Source organism: Agelaius phoeniceus, chromosome 1 (assembly GCF_051311805.1).
Source record: "Agelaius phoeniceus isolate bAgePho1 chromosome 1, bAgePho1.hap1, whole genome shotgun sequence".
Lineage (NCBI taxonomy): Eukaryota > Metazoa > Chordata > Aves > Passeriformes > Icteridae > Agelaius > Agelaius phoeniceus.
In genome coordinates this window covers 34,296,703-34,319,995 of record NC_135265.1, presented here as the reverse complement: position 1 = coordinate 34,319,995, position 23,293 = coordinate 34,296,703, and the positions used below count along the sequence as shown (strand labels likewise).

Here is a 23,293-nt window from a genome sequence, read left to right as displayed (position 1 = left end):
ATTGGGTGATGCTCAGAAGCCCGAACTTTATTTCTGGTCACTGTATCGCAGCACTTCACAGAATCCCACACCAAATCTAAGGGTCATCTCCCAGAACTGTGTGCCACAGAAGCAACCTGTCACATCCATCCATGAGGCTGTGTGGCAGCTAAAGCCAACTAACTTCTATTCAGGCACATGCTCTTTATCTCCCTGAAAGGAAGAGCTCTGACTGACAGGGTAATTCATCACTTACCTGATGCACGAAGAAGTCGCCTGAAGGAGCAGAGCCACACACATTATTTTCACACTGGGGGAAGTGTATGCCCTGTGTGACATTCAATGTTTTTAAAAGTTTCTGTTACCCCAAAAAAGAATTTCTGGGTTCTCTAGGCAGATGTTATTTGGAATATTTGTCACACACTATAGCATGTTGTGGTGACACAATGGGCAGCCATTTCCAGCACAGGTGTACCAGTGGTAGGAGGAGCAAATGGACTGGGAAAACCCCAGTGGCACTGGGAGGTGGCAGTGGCAAGATCAAAGGACTGGTATAGGATTGCAAAGGACTGCCATGCGTTGCATGAGTAGTGCAGATCACTGCTGCCCACATAATTTGCTTTTCAGTGAGATCACAGGTCTACTCTCAGCTCTGGGATACTGCCTGAATAATTCCTGCCCACCACATTAAGTGAGCCTGGTGCTCTTTAGTGCCTTCACCAACCCCAGCCCCAGAGAGTTTAGCATGGAAAACTGACTCAGGCTTTACAGGTCATCCCAGATCCTTCCCAGACAGACCAGGTATGCCATAGTGACAGAAGATGTTCTTAGATGGCGTTTGCCCTGGCTACAGCCAGGCATATTTTGATTCTTGCACTTGGCCATGGATTCTGAATTGCCAGGAGGAAGTCTGAATGCACCCTGCATTCCACAGTGATAGAGGCAGCTGCTCTTACACATTGTTGAGCTTGGTGTGAAAAGTAGTTGAGGCCCAAAACTGTGCTTTAAAAAAAATTCTGTACTTATTCCAGCTTCCTTCAGAAATCTGGGTCAAAGCTCTATGCCTCCTTGCTTTAGTCACTGTACAAACACAGTATAAACACCATCCCTGCCCCAAAACAATACAGGGGCTAATGGTCACTCTCAGTGTGTGTCATTTCTCCTGTCTGCACTTAGAGAACAGTGCTAGGATTGTGGTCTGGGAAATTTGTGGTGTCTCTTCCTGTTTGCATATTTGTTCTGCAAAGGCCAGCTTTAAGTTCTTACTTTTCTTAAGCATCATAGAATTGTTTGGGTTGGAAGGGATATTAAAGATCATCTTGTTTCAACCTCCCTGCTGTGGGAAGGGATACCTCCCATTAAGACTAGGTTGCTTAAAATCCCATCTAAACTGAAGGAGGAAAGAGGACGTCCACAGGTTCTCTGGGCAACCTAATCCAGTGCTTTACCACCCTCACAGTAAAGGATTTCTTTCTAATATCTAATCTAAACCTACCTTCTTTCAGCTTAAAGCCATTACCCTTTGTCCTATCACTACATGCCTTTACTGGGATAATCAATATGTACATTTCTTCACCTTTCTTTACTTGTGTTTTGCTCCTCTCCCACTTCTACCAAGCCTACTCTCTCCAAGGCCATCTAAGATTCACTATGGAAAATATATAAAAGCTTATGCAGATCCTATAGTCAAAATTAGTTTGGTATGGTCAGATTTGGTATGGTTTATGGTCCTGTTGACATCTGGATAAGTAAATGCCCAGACTGAAGATGTGGAACGAAGCGCTTCCTCACATGCAATGCCATGCAAAGTAAAACAGATATGCTGAACTCCTTTGCAGTGACATGGGACAGGGTAGGCTCATAGACTGCACAGATCTTTCCAGCATTAGCCAGCTGCAGTCTGTCTTGGAAGGGGATATGCTGCTTTTTGCTGAGCAGATCTTGTAAAATTGAGTTACACTGGGATTGCTGGAATAGAGGGCCAGTGAAAAACACCCCAACAGCAATATTTGTCTTTGTTTGTCCGTGCATTTATTTCTTTTGATGCGTATGTCCCATGTGTTTCTTTGGCAGGATATCCCACAGAGTCTTACACATCTGTACTTCTGTCTTGCACTTTTTGACATTAGGTAAGTTTTTCTTTGCTAATCAGCTCTTTCTTTTGGTGTCTTTTCTCATCCCTTTTTGTGAGGGAATATTTGTCCTCCTCCACAATGATTTTTCCCCCTTGCTGCATATAGCAAGGGTGGGATAGTGTTGGAAATTCATTGGAATCTTTTGTACCTTTGAGGTCAAATCCTTGCTACTTTCAGATTCTAGAGGTCTTAAGATTTTACCTTCTGTCTTGATGGATATTTTATGTTCAAAATCATAGATCGTGGGTCTAGGCCTGTTTCTGTCCTTCTGCTTATTTAAGATTGAATCAACTCATGGTCATTTAGACCAAACTTCTATGCTACAAGCAGCTAGCTTGAAGTGTTTTGTTGCTTATCAGAACTGTAGCTGATGTGATGTTGCTCTAGAGCCAGAGACTACTTGCTGTAGAAATGTGTCCCTTTCATGCAAGGATAGTTTGTCCTACTGTATTTGGAAGCATTGCTTGCTGCAGGGTGAATTTGAAATTCTTCTAATGATGTGTTTCCTTAGTTTCTGGAAGCAAGATGCTGATCTCCAGCCATAAAAAAATCCAGCCATTAAAGGGAGTGGCAGACACTATTTTAATTCCCATAGATTGTCTTTTTCAGGCTTTCCAAAAGTGATTTTTGACTCTGCCTCTTTCTGGGTCTTAGTGAAGCAATCAATTCTTATTTCTTTTCAGTCTACTTCATCAGTTAATGAGCATTGCTACCTCAGTGCCTTTTACCTTTTCTTCTTTTTTAAATAATGCATATCTTTCAATGCCTGTGTTTGAGGCAAGATTACTATTCCAATGTGTTTCTATTGTTCTTGTAATATCCTTTTCTTTTGTTCTGCACCAGAGATTCTCATTCCTATATGTATCTGGTCTTAATGCACAGCATTTCTCTTGATTTTTTCTGTTTTAATCCAGTTTTAAATAGCAAATTTCATTAAATGTATCACACAAACATTTATTCTTCTCTTCAATATTATTCCCGTATTCTCTTGCTGCCTATTCCTCTCCCCTTCCGTGTCCTATTACCCATTACAATAATCTCATTTATCTGATTTTCCTTTTTTTGCCTTGCATTAGAATCAGGCATGGAGACTGAATATCCCAACCCTCTCCCCTTTGTTTCATGTTTAAAGCTTTCATCAGTCATACAACTGCAATCCTAAGAGTTCTCCACAGGGAGTTCATTCCTGAGAGTAGTCCTCACACTGTGAACCCCTTTTTGGGGGCTCACACATCCCTGAACCTTGTTCATAGTACTGGCCCACAAGCTCATCCTACTTGAGTCCTGCCTTTGCTCTTTGCCTGCTGAAAGACCCATGTGATTTCATTCATTTCTGCATTTTCGCCTGGAAGCCATCCCTGATGGCCTCTAATGTGACTGTGGCAGTGCCATGAAGAACAGCTGGTCAGTTGTCCTTCCTTCTAATCAGGATCTTGTCCAGCCCTACTGCACACCCCTGCCAGCAGCCATTCTCTTGTCGAAATCTGATTTTGACCATGGTCTTCCAAATTTCTCCAGCCTGTTGGGGCTGCTCTCATAATTTTTCTCCTCCCTTCTTCCAGTAGAGCAATGCTGTGTCTCTTTGCTCTCTATTAACTGGTCTTTTCCTCATTTTTTGATTCCTTGGTCTCACTTTCCACATGCACCATCACCTAATGATCTGCCTTTTGAGTATCTTGCTCAGGACTTATGTGGTGCCTGACATCTCTTGTTTTCATCTCTTGTTTAAACACCCACTTGAGATCCACCCACATCACAATATCCCAATCCCAACCTGCCAGAGTTTTGGAAAATTGATCTGTGGTCTCTTTCTCCTAACACAGTCCAAAACTGCATCCCCTTTCCAGCAAGTAGGAGACATTTACCCACAGAACTGCAGTTATGAAGCCAAGGGCAAAACTGGGCTACTCAGCTGGGAATGCACTTCAGAGACGTGTTGGTGGATGGGCTGGTGGGGAGTTTCATACACTTTCCCTTTGCTGTGCTAATTGTTTTAGTGCTAGCAGGAATAAAAGTAGTAAAAGTTTATTTTAGACACTAAATCAAACAAATGTGTTATAGGCACAGATGAGGAATTAAAAAATCTAGTAATACATCTTGAAAATGTTTTAAAAAATATTCCGCTTAGTGCCATTTCAGGGTATGAATTCTTTTATGGATTTATGTTGCCTTCTGTTATTAAGCACATTTGCTTGATTCTAAGAAGCCTGGTTTTGATTCCTCTGAGCCTATTATCTGTTGCCAGCATCACTACAGTGCACAGTAGAGGAGGGAGGTCTCATGTCCAAAACTTGAAGCTATTATTTTGGGTAGAAGTAGCAGTGAATCCTAATCCCATTTGTATATTTCTACAAAAATGAAACTAAACACAGAAGAAATACTGACAGAAGACATGCATGCAAGAGGACAGATCTACAAAAATAACCCCCCAAAACCAAACCAAACTCATCACTTGAAGTGACAGTGTCAAAATATTGACAATGTGGTAAATATTACATGCATCTTAAGAACCAACAAAATGTTTTGCAACTTTTTCCTTTCCCTATGTTTTTTCTTTCTAGTGTTTTTACTTTCTTCCCTCTTCTTTCCTCTTTCCTCTTACTCTCCACTTGCAACACTAAGCAGTTTGGTCGTTTGAGACTTGTTTTCTCTTATCTTTCTACTTGTGCATGTGTGTATTTCTAAATGGGTAGCTCTCACTTTATGCCACACTTGAATTACATGAAGAAAAGAAGTTGTCCTACTTAAAAGAGCACAAAAGGATTTTGCAAGGGAAGTATTTGAAGAGGGATATGTCAAATTAAATAAAGACCATTGTTAAATGCTTTTTTCTCTGGTGTAGTTTCAGTTCTGAGGAGAATCTAAATTTAGACTCTGAGCCGTAGGTATGGTTTCATATTGTACAGAGTCCTACATCTGAAAGAAAGATTTGTGTTGAGGAACTGGCCTAAAGAGCTTTTAGAAAAATACTGAGTACTTTGTTTCTATTGTTCAAGGATATGTTTTCTGTTGTGTTTTGTCATGGTGCTGACCTTTAATGGATGGGAAAGGATACATCAAATGACACCTCTAAGTCAAGCAGCTTTTCCTGGTGCAGTCTGGTAGTGATTCCAAGCCAGCTGAAGTTCATATGCAATGGAAAGCTCTTTTTGCACAAGTGAGGACCAGGGTGGCCTGGTCTTGGTATACCTGCAGTAATTACATGGAAAATTTCCACCCTATGTCATCTGCTGTCTGTGTCCAGTGATTGTCTAAGACTGAGAACTCTGGAGGTTGATGCCTTTAAAGAGAGCAATTCATGGGATCTGTGATATTTTAGACAAGCTGTCTACTTATGCAGAAACCAGCATCTCTTGCTCAAAAGGCAAATAAAAAACCAGCAGAGAGCATCTAAGCGCTGGGCCCTGCACCTGGGTCACAACTACCCTGAGCAGTTACAGGCTGGGGACACAGTGGCTGCAGAAAAGGGAAAAGGGCCTGGGGGTGCTGGTTGACAGCAGCTGAACGTGTGCCCAGGTACCAAGAAGGCCAGTGACATCCCAGCTTGTATCAGAAACAGTGTGGCCAGCAGGACTGTGGAGCCAAGGGCAGAGACAAAGTGCCTTGAATCCTTGTCTCCAGGGCTACTGTGCTTCATTTCTGTGGGCTGCCTGGGCAGCGAGGGGGCTGCGTGCTCAGGAGGGACCCTGTGTAGGAGGATGGATTCTCTTTCTGAGCTGTTCTTAGGGACAATCTACATATCATTAAAACTCCTGTGCCATCTGAATGCATAGCGGTACTTTATCAACTAAAACTTTATTTAATCAGTTGATTTAATTATGAGCTAGTTAATTGAAAAATTCATGGTACAAGTTCTGAAGGTCAAAATACTCAGAAGTTCAAAGAAGACTGGAGCATTTGTTTCACTCGAGCTGAGACACGCAGTGCTGAGTTACAGAAATCTGCTCTGATTCAAACTGGCAAACTGATCTTGGGACTAAACAACTGAATTACAAAACAAGAAGACAATTCACTTGCATTCATGAGGTGTGAATGTATCTACTGCCAGCTGTGGTTAGTCTGTGATTGATTTATCTGTGTGCTGTGGTTTCCAAAAGACTCAAGTAGTAACTACTCTTGCAGAAATGCCTTTAGCACTGTCCTGTCAACCCTTTTAGTCCTCTCAGGGACGTGCCCAAGTCTGAGTGAAGTGCTGGATTGCTTGATTGGCGGACTGCTGTTCTCCCTGGATGGGAGACACATGCTGAGGGCAACAAGAACTCAAGATTCCCACCTCTGGCTCACTGTGTTTCACTGCTGCAGGAAGGCTTTTTAAGAAGTTGCAGAGGCCAAGTGAAATATCTGGTTAATAATTTGGAAATAACTTGGATTTATGAACCACTAGGTATGGCAAACACTGGTTCCCCACCCCAACTAGCACAACAGAGACAGGGACCACTAAGACCTTGCTTGAGATCCCTATTTTGGACTGGAAGTCATGTATATATCTGCTGGATATTTACATCCCTATAAAATACTAAACAGCAAAAACTGTAGTCAAAAGTCAGTGAGTTTTGGGCAGCTAAGGGCATTTGAAAATCCCAAACCTTCAGTACAAGTCCTCTGTATGCTACTGTTTGTCCAAAATGTACAATCAGTGCAGGTTGAAATCAGCATCCCTGTGTTCACATCTTTTCAGGTTTTGTGTTTTCATCCCTTTGTTATCAAATTCTGCCATTCTTATCTAGCTCTCCAGAGCACTAGCCTGGGTTCATCTGGAAAAAAGTAGAATGGTAAAGAAAATAAGCAAAGGACAAAGCATATGAAAAACAAAGACAAAAAGCTTTCATACATATAGGTGAATACTTGTCTTTGAGGGATGCTGCCTGTAGGAAGAGTGAAATGAATAAATAATAACCATATAGTCATTTAATACTGTTAAAGACTGCCTAGGAGACTGTCTTTCTGAGACTGCACTTCAGAGACTTTCCCTTTATTGTTGTTTACTGGAAGACTCATTTTTTTCTCTTGTTGACCTGCACTTATAGCACACAAATCCCCCAGACAGTGAGCAGGAATGAGCCATTGCTAGGCTCTCACTGCTGAGAGATGTGCTGGGAAACCTGAGGGTCTGCAAGAGTGCTCTAAGGATGGGTTTCTTACCTGCTGCTGTGCCATTAGGAGTGTGAGCTATACCGCAGAGCAGCTCAGAGAGGTTTTCCTCTCCTTGGGTTTCCAGTTAGAAGCTGTCATGATGCTGGCACAAATCCAACAAGACTTGGTAGGAACATGGAAAACTTGCACCAAGGTCCACCTATTGCTTTTGGGGATACTTTTGCCCCTATGTGCTCAAACTTTGCAGAACTCTCTGTGTTTCAAAATCATCCCTTCAGAGTTGTAAACATGAATCAGGCTGTTTTTAACATTACTTTTGGGGATTTATTAACAATCCCCACTCATTTTTTTCAGCACGGCTGTGCCAAGCACAGTCCTGTCAGTAGTGTCCCAGCACCTAACCTGCTACAGCCCCAGGCCCTGTGACACAGAAGATACAGATTCCAAGCATGGTTCTTAATGTGGGTGTTGTGGGATCCCAGGAAAAATACATGAACTTCTTTTCTCCCTAATCCATCTAGAACCTCCCCTCAACATCAAAGGATGCTGTAATGGGCAGGCACTGTCTGCAGTTTTGACAGATTGTTCTTACCTGCCATCCAACACTAAAAATGGGAACCTCTGGTCTCTGCTGTGTCATTTCTGAGAATTGGCCTAGTGAGGCAGCAGAAAGAAAGGAACAAAATAATAACACAGTGAAATGACTTTCACATTTTGCTCAGGTTTCCTGTCTCTCATTATAGGCTTTTATGAGAAGTGCAAAGCATGTGAAAATTTAGAATGCATTATTTGAAACAATAGTGAGTCTAGGTAATAAGGTACTGCATGCCCAAAAGCAAGGAAAATAATTGTTTTTCAATCTAATGTTGTATTTATCACTCCTGGGATGAACATGCAGCTAATACATATTTCAAATATAAGTTCAAAATATTAATGTGCAACCAAGCAAAGGTTATTTCTCACTCTTCATCTGTTTCTAGTGAGGTTATATTGTTGTTTTTCTGCATTGTGTTTTTGCATTATCTTAATAAATGATTAGTTGTGAGATATTATTTCCCTTTAAAACATATGACAGCAAAACAAGTTTTTAATAAAGTGCTTTGAAAAAGCAACAAACTGAAAAAACCCTGGACAATAGCTCAAATTGGTAATGAACTGAATATGCCTCTAATTATATTGAATTTACAAGTAATAGGATGAAGCAACATTAGAAATTACTTCTGACTGAAATTCAGTGCCTTAAGGCTGAGAAGGTTTCTCTCAAACTTCCAGAGACTGAATAAAATTGCTGTATCAGTATTTGTTTCAAATATCTGTCACTTCAAATCTCAAAATGAAGGACGGTGGGCTAAACCTTCCTGAAAACATATACTCCAATAAATGTGTGACAAAACCTAAGTGTTTTCTCAAGGCAAGATTTATTTTTGGACTTCAGTTTACCCAGTACATGCAACATTTGGTGTGAGTTGGTCTGGCTGTATACAGTAGCAGGCTCAGTGCACATTTAAAGTCGCATTTTTAAACTTGTATTCAGCTGTGTCAATCTAGATGAGGCTCATCATAGGACTCAATCTCTGTGTCCCATGTCAGCAATTTAGGACTCAATCTTAATCTTTGTATGAAGTCATTGTGTATCAAATGTGTAAATAATTAATGTGCTGTGTATGGAAGCACAGATTAATTCCTTTAATAACAAAAATCCATAGATTATTAAATAGAGGTTGGTCAGCAAAGTGACCTTTTATCTTTTTTTTTTTTTTCAGTGACCTTGAATTAAATCCAGCACTAGCCAGAATGACCATTAATCATTTTAATCAGATTGCTGAGTGAATTACCAAGTGAAGTCAGTTGAGTCATCTCAGTTTACTTTCTGCAGGGAAGAGGCACTGGGTTTGTATCACAAAACAACACAATAGGCCTATGATTGGTTTCTGCAGGTCAAGGCTGATAGGTATTTGTGGAGCAGCTTGGACCTTGTCTTTCTGCAGTGCTCTTGAATCCACTGCAGATAAATAAAGGATTTTTTCTCCCAGCATGGGTAACTTCAGGTTTTGTGCCATAAATAGATTTTCAAATGTCTTACAGCTAAAAGTATGGGGAAAGGATTTGTTTGCAGGTCGAGCAGTGTAAACAAGACTGTCTCACAGTTTCCTCTGGAGTTTAAATATGTTTGTATACTTCAGAGAAGGAAAATACAGGTTTCACTCCTACCTCTGTGGCTGCTGCTACTCAGCTGCTACTAGCACGCTGTGAATGAAAACACAACAGGAGAGAAAATATTAAAAGACATTTAAAAACTTGTCAGACCAGCTATTACGTTAAGTAACATTCACTATAACCTCAGCTTCATGGATCAGCTTTCCTGATGAGATCACAGCAGGTTAATGCAGGAGAGAGGCAGAACCAGAATCCAAGTCAGAAATGGAGAAGTCCATCATAACAAGGAACAGCAGAGAGTTTCTAACACAGTGAAGCTATGTTCATCAGATATATATCACTTCTTCCATGCTGAGGACAATATTTTGGCAGTGCTACAGAGGATGAAAAGGATGATTTGTACAATTAATCACAGTCAGTATCTTGATTCTTGTGTGGTGTGAATGATGAAAAATTAGAAGTGTTTTCAGGATCTCTCTTTTTGGGACTACAGCTTATTGGTTCAAGCTAGAATGTGCCACTCCTGTGAAATCCAAGATCTCTTGTCAGAGAAAACTGCTGACTCAAAACAGAAAAATGCTAGCAGGAATAGCAAAACTGCTGCCCAGGAATCATGTATCTGTGGTAACATTTTTCACAAAACATAGGCAGGAAAGCAGTTCTCTTATCACTTCCAAAGTGCTTCCAAACTCTCTAAGAAAATATTACAGCATCTGTTTTATAGGCTTTATCTACAGCAGAAATGAACTGCCACCTTCCTGCTGACATCTCTCGCGCCTTCAAGGCTGCATTCCCCTTTCCCAACTCTTCCAGGTGACAAACCTTTGGGCTTGTGCAGTCGTGTGGTGATGCATCAGTCCTGTAAGAACAACACGTGTGGGGACTGGTTGATATGATTTATCCTCAGCTTACCAGGTTTCACCTATCTGAGCTGTCACCTCATGTTTCACCACCAACACATCTGCGTGTCAAGCATTTGCGTAGCGTTGGGCACCCACAACTGTAACCTGAACAGAAAAGGGGGTGCTATTGCACGAAGGACATGATGGTTGAGTGGGCTGCCTGTCTAGGAAAGGACCCTGAGGAAGCTTTATGAGACACACACTAGTAGAATCTCTCAAAAATGTTTTCTAACAACAGTCATAGGTATTTTTTACAGGAAGTGTTTATACTAATTGCAGTGTGGGGTTTTTTTCCCATTTTTTAAGTACCTAACCCTCCCACAGGCCTATGAATTTTCTTTCTCATTTCAAAATGAAAGATTTTAAGATAATTTCTCCTTATCTTCTGATGTTCATCCCATCTTAAAAGGATTTCATCTCACCATATCTTGTAAGAACAACTTTTTCTTGTTGCCTTTCTTTGCCATCCCGACTGTCACCTCAGCAACAGTGATAACTCACATCCTACACCTGTTACAAACATCACCCAAACATACAAAGAGTGTTGTGAGGAATAAAGGATTCTGGCTGACACAAAATTATTTAAAAGCCACCTCAAATAGCCGTGCACTACCTCTGTGTGGCCACAGGGCAATCTGTGGTAGGGCTGTTTCCCATCTCTGCTGAACTGGGAACAACAGAGACCCAAAATTCTGTAGCTATGTTCTGTCAGTGAAGGCACTTCCTCATCTTTTTTGAAGTCAAGATGAAATGGAAGTAGGACACACAAATCAGGCAAAAGACCTATCAGAGGGGAAGAATGGAGTGGAGTCACAAGTTTGACAAAAGCAGGGAGAAGCTGGATAAGTCAGCCTATAGCCCCACTCTGGGAAAGAAGATGCTCTCTCTGCTCATTGGGTAGCAATGGGTGAGCTTCGAAAGATGTACTGCTGGGGATGGGTACAGGGCTCCAGGCTCCTGCTCTTACAAGGGTCACTGGACCAAGGGCTTGAACTCCCTAAAAGAGTGTTCAGGGACCATGAGAGGTTTGCATTCCTGGAAACTCCATGGATTTGTTAGAGGTAAGTGATGGGACAGCGCTGACCTAGTCTGTCCCCAGTCTTTTCCTCTTTATATGTAAACACAAAAGGTCCAGGCACTGGCAGGCTGTTAATCACAAACCCAACTGCATCTGAACTGGGTGTGCAGATTCATGTTGCTACATCCATATAACACAGGTTTATAGTGCCTCTTTCTCTGTATGAGTGCCACATGCAGTGCAGTGTGACGTTAAGTGTGTTTAGTTATAATTCAGCATGGTGATGCAAGCCAAATTAGTAACCTGTTTTCTGGTAGCCATTTAATAACAGTCGCAGATGGCCCAAGGAAATCCCCACTTGTACCAAAGACAATTTAACATACACAGATGTGTTCATCTACACAGAAACTTCAAAGGAGGCATTTTCATAAGTATGTTCTGCTTGTTGCCTTTCTACTGGCATTTGTTAGTGCTTCCTGCAATGCTTGGTTTAGTCAGGGTCTTGTCTTCATGGGCTGAATGAAGGGTCAGGCACAGTGAAGGGCTCTTCTTCTACTTCTTGCTAAAATCATTAGCCCAGATCAATTTTATATTTCCATATTCCTTTAACACAGAAATGTTCTTAGAAATGTTCTTAGAAAGCATCAGCTGGATCACCACACTGCCTTTTATAGACCAGGCTATTGCTTCATCATTTGCTATAAATTAGGAGACATTTCAAAAAGTGCATGCAAACCTAAACAATCATTTTGGTGCACTTTTCTCTGAGAGTATTGTTTTTAGCTAGATACATGATCTATATTTAAAATATATGAAATGGAGGTATACTTAATGTTCAAAGTGATATATTATAAAGATAGAAGAAGGTGAACTCGTGATATATTACAAGCCTTTCATACCATGAAATAACTATTGCCTATTATTTTACTCCTGACATTTTTATTTTTAGGGGAATTTCAGTTGATTTGTATTGCTGACACCACTGATATGTTGTTTCCAGTGACCTTACATCCAAAATCAGTAGGGTGTGACATTTGATGGCCCAGATAAAAAACATTAATAGTAGAAGAGAGGGCTTATTTTCCTGCTCATAAATTAAGTTTAAATAACGCAGAATTTATTTTTAACTCTCCAGTACTTTTTACTGTCTACCTAATAAATGTATTCATTACTGGGAGCTTAACTCAGGTTTTCTTAGGGAAGCAGTTTACTAAGATCCTTTTGTACAGCCTTGGCTTTCTTGTTGAGGCAGTGTTGGGTACGAAGCACTGCTTTCCACACACAAAAGGAGATGGCTCTCACGTAGCAAATAAACAGGAATATAATGGCAGCAGCAACATTGGTGTGATGAACAGTAACAGAGTCAGATTCAGAGAAGTTTGCAGCATCTTTGTAGAGGCTGATACAAGTACTAAATTCATAATATAAATACTAGTGTAACCTACCCTGTAGGCTTATCACATTTCTTCACAGTCTTGCCTGCACAAATCTCTGCAAATGTTCTCTTGATGAATTCTTCATGAATGCCTGTGAACAACACACTATTCTGGTGTATGTTCCTCCACTTTGAAAATATTCAAAGAGCAGGATCTCCAGATGCAACTTGAAAAAGAGAGAGAAATTCACTGATCAGAACAGCTACTGTCAGTCCTTGGGACACAGACACCTCTATGTAAAGGAGAAGCATGGCTGATGCCTTAGCAAAAACTTTAAAAACCCTGGGAAAACACCCTTCTTGCTCCTCTCTGATCTGCAACATTTTTGAACATGACAAATTGTTATTGGATTGTTTTGAGAATTTTTATAACAGCAAGAGGAGAGTTATCACCATATATAGGCTCTTAAAAGACAAGATGGGTTTCTGCAGCACAGGGTTATACTTTGTGTTCCCTCCTGTCATTTTTTATTGCACAAGTCTGTTTAGGAAACCACTGCATCTCTTTCACTGTCTGTGGATGGTGATACAGCATCTGTTTGCATAGCTTAGTCCTGAAGGCACTGACAACAAAAAAGACTCATGGAACTTTTTTCTCTTCAGAAAGTTCTTGTTGGAGTTTCTGATGCAATCCACTCACTGAAGCAAAAACCAAGCTCTCTGGCTTGCTCCTTTCCAAGAGAAGAAGAAGGGACCAGATTAGTTTGCCTGATTGAAGATGCTTTCTATTTTCTTTCTGTTGAACAAATGCCATCTGTAACTTCTGTGTGGGTGGAAAAGCACAGGACATTTTGGATATGAGCGTGTGAATGAATCTTCCCCTGTGAAAAGTCTTATTACATTCAAATTTTATTTCATTACCCTAAATGGACTCAGGTCCAGCCTCACAGCCCTGGTGTGTGGGTGGAATTTGCCTCCCACATTTTCCAGGCATGATTCTTGTTACAGCAAGACAAGGCAGCATCACTGCTAAAAATGACTGTTAGAAATTTTAACTTTGTCTTTTGGTTTCTCCATTTTTAAGATGAACTCAGTTCATATTTTCTTCTGCAGTCAACAAGATTATTTCTGGAGAGTTTTATTTTGGATATTTGGGGGTGGAGGGGAGGGTTGGAATGATTTAAGCTGATTCCTGAGTAATATCTTGATTCCAAAATCAGAGTCTTAAATGAAAAGACCTGAAATGGCATGAGTTGGCAGTGCTCAAGCTCTATAAGAGCTATTTGAATGTAGAGATTTGTATGTCTTCTTTGACTGAAACTTTTTATACAAATTGGAACCTACTGATTTCATCAATCTACAGTAGTTGACTCGCTGAAGAGAACCAGGTCCCATGAATTCACATTTGGTCAGTACTTTTCAAAAAATTTCCTATACAAAATAATCAGTCAAAGAGTAATAAACCCACTGTTGTTTTCTTTTACAGTGAATTCTCCTAGGCTCATGCTGCTGCTGACCTGGTACAGGAGTCATGTATCAAATGGCTATGTGTGAGAAAAAGGAAGGAATTTCAGATCATCCTGTAGGCCTCTCCTGCAGAGGACTGAGGAAGTGGAAGTGGCCTTCAGCTGGCCCAAGTAGGGCATGGAGGCTTTTGTCTCCTCCACCTGGACATTCCTCACAACTTATTGTGCAACTAATGGTAGAGTGGCAGGATCCCAAGGCACATCTGTTCCCCTTGTCACCTCTTGCCAATGATTCATCCCCCCCAAAGGGTATGTCTACTCTCCATGGGGCAGGGGGAAGATGTAAGGCCCCTATTCCTGATGTCATGGGTGTATGGGGCAAACTGCTAAAATAGCTTTTTGTCTTCCTCTCTGTCTAACCTCAAGAGTCAAGGGATTTCATGGACACCAACCTACCCTAAAGCTGGGAATTGTTCTTTATTTCTCCTTCACAGTCCCTTGCTGGAAGTGCATATGAGGTTTTAGAGGGCATTTGGATTGTTGGATACACATGGGGATTTCTGTGGAGCTAGTGGGAAAGGGATGCAACCAGCAGAGCAGCACTTCCATAAAGTGACAGACTGGTACAGGAGTCACTTTGAGACCACTCTGCTCCTAGTGAGATCTCCAGTCTGCCTCAAAAGAGAGAAGTCCATTATGGGAACAGAGATGCCTGAGCCCTAGGGCATGACAGAACCCTCTTCCGTCTCTCCTCTCAGACACAGGGCAAAGCTGTCCTGCTATAGAGCTGATCCAGCCTTGGGACATGACCTGTGGCCTGAAGAAACCCGGGCCAGCCAAAGCTCCTAATGACAGCTGCTCTTCCTATTCTGGGATGCTTGTGTCTGCTACAAATGGAAATAGGGAGGTGAAGTAGAGGTCATGTAAGAAAATGGCATCACTGGCATTCCTTAAAAGATGTAGCCCAGGTCCTGTCTTGCTTTGAACAAGTGGTCTCAATGTATCACTCTCTCTTCAGCTGCTTTGGTGATCTTGGAAGGGTTTTCCTAGCAGTTGTACTTGTCAATTTTTCACAGTTCACATGAGTTTCTATGTCTGGAAGTCAATATGCCAACCACTAATATATAGCATGCTTTTACTGTGAATTCATGAAGTATCTCTGCAATTAAATTTCCCTGTTAATGACATGATTTATTAATGAAACAAGGTTCATCCTGAAGCTCTTGAAAATGAAAATAGAGTTGATTCCCCCTCACAGTGTCATAAAGCTCACATTAGATACAGATTTTGAATGACATTTTAAAAGGCTGCCAAGCCAAGGAACCTAGAGGGGAGAATCAGGATTTGCCCTTTTCCAGACACCTCACACAAAGCAATTAGAGAAGACAGGTCAACAGCAAGAATCCCTACCCCAAAGCAGAAAAAACCTGAACCCAATTCCAGATAAAGCAAAAAACCAGATAAGGAAAATCACAGGAGTCTTCTATTGTTTTGTATCCTCTCAGTTAGAAGCAATATAGTGCTGAGATGTAAAAGCTTTTGTGTGCGAGTTGAAAGTTTCTTGGAGAAGGCTAAAGAATAGCACTGCAGTATGTGCCACAGAAGCTGTGCCTGAGGCATGCAGTGTATAAAAAGCATTAGTATGGGGCTCAGATGATGGTCTGCTGGCCTTTTCCATTCATTTGTGGCAGGTGACCTCCAAAAAAGACCTTGGGATAAATAACAACTGAGCCAATCAAACAAAGTAACTGCTACCTCAGTCATACCTGTAAAGTTCACTTTATGTTAATGGACTCCATATGGTTGCAGAAGTTCTCTGCCTATTTGCTGTATAAGCTGTTGGTTTCATTTGTTGGACTTTGTTTCTATTTTTTTTTTCTCTAATAAAATGCTCTAAATATTTGCTGTTGGAGGAGAACAACGCTATGGGAGGCTCTGAAGTGATATTCATAAGAACTGTGAGCACTGACTAATTGATTAACCAAGAGTTCTTGAAGAGAATGATTTGATTAGGGTAATTTATAGAGATTGTATCTTTTGTCATCATTTGTCTTTGAAAACATAGAAGAAAACTGCTTCCAAGTGCATGTAGCCGCTGGCATGAGAGATGGTGTGTGCTACATCATCAGTTACAGCAGACTGCTCAATTTTGTACCTTTCCAGCAAGTCAAATATCCAATAACAACACACACACACGCACGCACACGCACGCTCCAGCTCTTTGCAGCCCAAACTTTTCCAACATGTGCTTAGAAAAATATTTGGGGTTGTTCACGGCTCTGCTCTCTGTAGCATAAACATTTATTTAAATGGGGCTGTCTTTTCAGTAATGAAGAATGAAGGAAAAACAATGGTCTGATTTTGACAAATTAACTTGTGATTTGGAGAGTCAGTGAAGCAGGGAAGAGACATTCCTAACTATACTAATTAAATGAGCTTGCAACATTTATTTTAATGCAATGGAACCAGCCATATGAAGATGAACATTTTAATTTATTTTGTGGTGACATTATGAAAAATTTCTCTGCTGCAGATTATCTACAAAAACAAATCTCATCAGCACCTAGGTTTGTGCATGAAATTTACATCTCTCACATAAGTTTGACCTTCCCCAGTGAAAACAAATGGAATGCGCTAAGTTAAAAAGTTTCTGCAAAGGTTGTCTTCCCATTGATGCGGTGGTTTATGTTCAAATTACCTCTGTGAAAAACACATCCATTTTTCATGGCACAGTGTAGATGAAAAATTCTGAATCCTTTCTAAGGGGAATGCAAATATAGCTCATTAGTTCAAAAACATTTTTCATGAACGACTGCTGAGTATTTTCAGGCAGATGAGAATGTGCAGTTTCAGCCAAGAATGAGCACCACATGTCCTACTAATTGTTTTTTAAACTTGTTGCTTCCCTCTATGGCATTCAATAAGTCTAGAAACTGTGAAGATTCCTGGAGAAAAGAAATTATAGCTATCCTCACAGCATATACTGGGTCTTTTCAATATACTGTGCAGTATGAGAAAAAAAATAGGAGCATTAGCTTTCAGATATTGTTATATTCAGGCACATGACATTTCTCTCCTTGGAGTTTTTTCAGGTTTCAGTAATGAGTAGGAATATTATTTATGGGGTGCCATCAACAAAGAGAGTGTTGTCCTAAGGTTCATATCAGTGATGATGTTAGGGAGCTGCTGTCAGTAGAAGCTGCAGGAGTTCATTGAGTTTTGGGGTTTTAACTAGGTTGAGCAGCAGTAACATATTTTCACTGTTTTAAATTACTCTAAAGAAGGTGCTTATGCCAGGATTTTCCTCTCTTCTGCAGGCCTTCCAAAGGTTTGCTATGAGATGGCCTTAAAAAGAAGATTTGAGCAACAAATCAGGCTGCCAGTCTTGAGCCTGAAAGCTGGAACAGATAAAAACAGGAAAAAAAAAAAAAAAAAAGATGCTCTTTAGAAATTATTTGATTTCAGGGCCTGGTCACCTGTTGAATATCTCATGTCTCTGAGTGGTGATCCTCCATGTGCCATGTGCACCCACCAGCTCCTCCTCACCACTGTGGTGGAGAGTGACTCTCCATGGGCCATTCTGCAGCCAGGGCCATCTTAAGAGCTCAGACAGGTCTTTACCTGAGTCACCTGGGCCCAGGAGGTGAACTGCCCCTGTCAGCTCCAGTCACGTTAAAACAATCAGGGCATTCTTTGGCTGAGATTCTCTTCACATGGATAAATCTGCAGGCCTCAGTCTCAGCCACAGACACTGCACACACCTCCTCTGTTTTCCAAAGTTCATGCTGCTTAACAGACCCTAGACATCTATCTTTTATCCTGGCCCTTTTTCTGTTCTCTTCAGAGTGTGAGATCAGCATTTAAGCCTAGTTATAAAGAGAATAAAGCCAATTGTCATGAACTAGGGCTTCCTACAGCTCATCTCTCCCCTTCTTTCTGCCTCTTGCATGGCATCCATGGACTCTTGGGATGTGCCTCCTGGCACATGGGACTCTTCCCCATCGAGGAATCCACAGGCCCTGGCAAACTGTGAATCATTTTGCCCACATGTAAGTTGCAGCCACATCTGGACTGGGCTGTGGAGATCTGCCCATGCACAGAAAAGCTCAGAATGTTATGAGTGCAGTCTTTCACCCAGCTGAAACTGTGGAGGGTTGTTAGACAGGAAAGGGGTTATTACTGAAAACTGAATTGGAATTTAACTGTAACACTCATGTTAACAAAGTATGTGAGCCTTAATGACAGTCAAGTATGGAATCTTAAGCCAGCCAATGGTGAAAATCCTGTTGCCCAAGACCACAACCCTGCTTTTTCACCTGAAAAGCATTCCTGTGCTCCCTAAGTGTTTGCTAAACTCTTGCTCATAACTCTTTGTCCAAGATGAAAAACTGGCAGGTACTGAGAAACAACACGGTCCTGTGCATTGTTGATGCTCTGATGACAGATGTCATGCAAGCACTGTTTTCTTGACTCAGTGTATCAGTCCCTGCTTTGCTCTTTAGGTCTGCCTTTTTTGGTTACCAGCCTTAGAAAGGATTCTCCTATAATAATTTCAAGTGTCAAAGCTTCTTCACCAGAACAAAAATATCCTCCCAGGAAGGTCATCTCCAGGAGGAGACGAGGACTGCAGACTGTCAGGACTGCCACAGCACTGTAGCACTCAGTAACTCTGCCTCTAAAAATCACTGGGCAATAATTATACCCAGAGATAACCAAGCAACCACACTGTGCATTGACCCCAACAGAAGAGTTAGCTGAAGAAACAAACCTTCAAGATATTTAAAGCCACACAAAAAATGCCAGTGTATCATCTGACAGGGCAGAGAAAAGTAGCTTCTTCCTGTGTGATGGAATTGTTTGATTGAGGATATTTTGCTGGTCTTGAAATATGGAAGTATTTTATTATCACTGAGATGTACTCATCTCTCCTAAAAGAGTCAACAGCCAAGTTCCTACTCACAAAACTGAAGTTTCCAACCATGCTGACATTCAGCTAAAACCACCAAAGCACTGAAAAGGTCTTATAGTACCAAATTTATCCACAGAGGTACTTTCTTGAAACTATGACTCCACAGCAGTAGATCTGTTCCATGTTTTCCAGCATGATGCTTACAAGTGATAAAAGCTGCTGTCATTCTTCTCATGATGAAAGAAAAAGATGATGCATTTATACAAAAGCTGGCACATAGACCTTCAAAAAAGAACTTTTGTCAATTTGCTTTTGACTCCAAAGTAATGTACAAAAAGTCATTGCTCTTTCTGAGCTCATATATATCTTACATTTCTCTTGAGGAATCATTTCTCTTCATTCACCTTTTTACTCTCTTTAGGCAACCAGATTAATGTTCTGTGCCTGGACTGGGTGCTTTTCTGACTTTCATGCTGTGAAGATAGCAGCTCATACAGTGGCAGGAATCCATCCAAGTGGGGAGTGGCTTTATTTCTCACCAGTCTTCCTGACTCCTCTAGAAACCACATTTCTACCCCTTTTATTTGTCTCCTCTTCCCCTTTTCCTCCTCTGATTGTAATTACCCTTTAGCTAATAAGCATCCAATAATATTACTGTTGCTTTCTGCCATCTATAAAGAACAGCCAGGTGCTTTCATCCTGATAAATATTTATTTTAGACTGAAGCAAACAAGGAACAGCCCAGTGAAGCTTTCTGGTGAGAGATTAATCTATGTGTTCCTCTCCTGCAGGAGCTGCAGCCCACTGCTCCTGTGGAAGATGCTAACCAGTCACAAACTGGAAAACAGAATTTCCCCAGCCACCCTCCTTGGTGACCCCTGCAGGCACAGCTAGCAAATGGACACTGTGGCCAGGATGCCAGGGATTGTCAAGGACTTCCAGCTGCAGCCCACCCAGGGCCAAGCAGAAATTAGAAGAGTGTGAAGCTTCTGTTCTCTGGTGGCAAATCTCTGAAAACCTCCACTTATAATTCTGGTGTTGCCAGTTCTAGCTTTTTTTTTTTTGAACTTAGGTGACCAGGGGCAACCTTCTGCTGAAGTTAAACTGGCTGTAAATCCCTATTCTGCTGCAGATGTCAAACTGAGACAGCACTGGCTTCATGGCTGGCTAATGGAAAGTGCTGTTCTGATCTTGGTGGGTGGCTTAGAGATCCTTCTGGGCCTGGCTGCAGCTCCTGCCTTTTCACACTCCTGATGCTTTGACTTCTGCTAATTGTGGAATGGCTCTACTATCAGCCTGCAAGATTTTTTTTCCATGAGATGCTAGTCTTTGGATAGCAGGAGTGCTACAAATGAAAGTTAACAGGCAGATATGATAATGAATGCTCCCCCCTCTCTCTTTCTCTTTGTCTCTCTGTCCTTTAATGCAGAATGAGTTTGCAGGAGATTAATTTTATGTAAAGTTTTACATTTCATGTTGTGATCAGCATTTTTTTTCTCTTGGTTGGCTCTGAGAAAACATATATTCAAGTTTGGGAATTCATCATGTCTGATTAATGATGTGTATATAGAGCTTCCTGTATCATCTTCCTTCTTTTGGTCTTTTTTATTCAGTTGTTTGCTGTACTCCAACCCTGCGGATAGATGGTTCCGCAGTGATAAATGTAAAGTTTGCATAAGCCATGTAACAGCAGGACAGCCTATTATCACTGTACATTTTCCATGGCTGTGCAAACCTCTGTAGGCTATTTTATTGCTAATAGATCCACAGAGAAACAGTAGTGATTTTATGACTCTTTTTAAAATGGAAATTCATGTTTGAGAAATACAACTGGGAGGAAACAGATGTAAACCACTTAAGCATTTGCAGAAAATTGAGATGCACACTCTTATTTACAGACCCACATCGCCTCCATCGTTTTATTTTCAAAATTAAAATAAGCAATCTGTTTGCCATGGGAAATGAGGAACTGTAAACTTGTTGTTTTTCCTTTACAAAGCAATGGCCAGCGTCACTGTCTCTGTGCTTAATGGCATTAGAGAAAAGGGATGACAAGTCTCCCCCCCTAGATTTTATTGTCTATAACACATTCTCTTTGTAATCTGTGTAAGAGGTATGCAAGCGGGAAAGATTTTAGCATAACCATGCGCCTGAATTCCCATTATGTTATAAAAGATAAAATGATTGCCCAAACTATTATAAGGTTTTACCCAAGTATTTAAGGCTATCGGAAAATTGATTTTAAAACTTTAATAGCAAACAATTGCACAGCATTTACACCCATGCCAGAGTGTTCATGTGCTTACTGCCTACACCAGCAGAAAATATTTATTTCTTCTTGCATGCTGGTTTAGATTACTCTTTTGAGGGCCAAACACCCCACTGGAAAATTATTATAAAATACATTTATACATTCTTTTTGAACTTATGAAATCACATGCCATAAAAAGGGACAGCATTTAACACTTTGGAGTTACAATAATATTTCACACTGATCTACACATGGAGTCTGGAGCTGCACACCCTCTTACTCATTTCTTAAGAAAAAGATCTATAGTTTACAAATAACTAACCAGAGACATAGAGCTTTACAGAGTCTTGGATCTATGTCATGGGTTGCTGAGGCCTGAAGGTTGGGAGAGAACCCAGGCAGTCAGTCAGTCAGTCAGTCAGTTAGTCCTCTACTTCTCAGTAGTCACCACCAATGACATATTTTTTCAGCCATGTATTTCTGAGTAATTGCTTATTTTCCAGGAAAGCAAGGGGGCTGCATTGTTAAAGTACCTAAAAGCACATACAATAGACTATTATATCTAAAGTAGGCCACTGAGAAGTGTAAAAAACTCTACTTTCAAAAAACTTTTTATATGAGGAATGTGAAAAAGCAAAAAAACCCTTAAGCATCAACTGGTAATTGAAGAGAGAGAAAATGCCCTCCTCTAAGGTACTGGCCTGCTGAATGCTACATCAGAGCTGTGTCTCATAGGAAACTATCTTAGCAATGTTCTGTGACAGACAGGTGTATACCTGCAATAGCACTTCCCTACAACAGCTCCATGCACTGGGAGGCAGGAACTGCATTTGCCTCCACAGTTCCTTGCAAAAAAGCTGGCCTCAGAGCTCAGATGAAGGCAGATCCTTCTCTGCAGCTACTCTCGTAGTCACCTGGATACTGTTTTCTTCAGACAGCCATAAAGTTGCAATGAAGACGCTTGGAAGAAGGCAGAGGACATCACTGAGATGCCTCACCTGCTCATCCTCCTCTGCCATAAGAAGAAGAAGAAGAAAAGGAGAGGAGGGCTGTTTTTTTTTAAGGTCAAAGCCATCAGTGTGCCTGGATCTTGTCAACAGAGCTTGGAGGCTGGAGAGGGTGGGAGCAGAAAGGGAGAGCAGAACTGGTGGTGTGAAATGCCCAAGGAGTGATGCTCTCAGAGAGCACACTGAGGAGAAAGAAAAATCAGGTGTCAGGAAAGAATGGCCTGGGGAAGTAGGGAAGCAAAACAGCTGGGATGGAAGAACTCCCATAAAGAACAGAGCCAGACACTAATTCTACTTTTGGGAGAAAAGACTAAGATACATATTGCATCAAAGAGAGCTAACAACACAGACTGCCTTCCCTAATGTTATTCTTCCATGCAAGTGGTTTCCATAGTGATGTCGCTTGATTGCAACTGAGAGAGGAGATGGCCACAAGGCAATCTCTTCTAGGATGCTGTTCACACCATGGAAAAGCACAAGACTTCAAATCACTTTGAGAAAAAAGCCTGCACTGTAGTTGCTCAGTCCCCAAAATGTGTCTGGAAGGAAGAAGGTCGGATCGCCCTTTCCTCCCCGAGGGCAGAGTGGGGAGACTTTCCCTCTCCATCCTGGAGAGCCTGCAGAAAGCAAAACCTCTCACTGACCTTGCTACATCTGCCACCAACAGACACACTGCTTCCTAGCTCTTGGGAAACCAACCAGAAAATGTGCTTCAGCCCTCCAGGCCACCATGAACATGGCCAGGAGTGACACTGGTAGGCTGAAAAAGCTGACAAAATTTCACACAAAAATTGAAGTGAAAGAATTCTTTCTTATTCTCTCCTACACTTCACTCAACACTGATTAGTACATTAAAGAGCTTTATTGAACCCTGGCAGTTAAATGGAAAGCTTTCTTGTTGTAGCACTGAAAGAAGGGACAGATTTTCCAACAGCTGTCTAATATCTCTGTCAACATGGAAATGAAATAGATTTAAGGATCTCAGAAAAGCATCCGAACA

General features: G+C 41.2%; 1 long non-coding RNA gene across 1 annotated transcript in view; it reads left to right on the top strand.

The window, feature by feature from the left end:
• The window catches only part of LOC143693658 (uncharacterized), a 38,632-nt gene extending 17,495 nt beyond the window's left edge, over positions 1 to 21,137 (top strand). The window contains exon 7 of the long non-coding RNA XR_013181600.1: positions 19,827 to 21,137. This is a non-coding gene — a long non-coding RNA (uncharacterized LOC143693658). The remainder of the gene's footprint in view (positions 1 to 19,826) is intronic.
• The last annotated feature ends 2,156 nt before the right edge of the window (positions 21,138 to 23,293 follow it).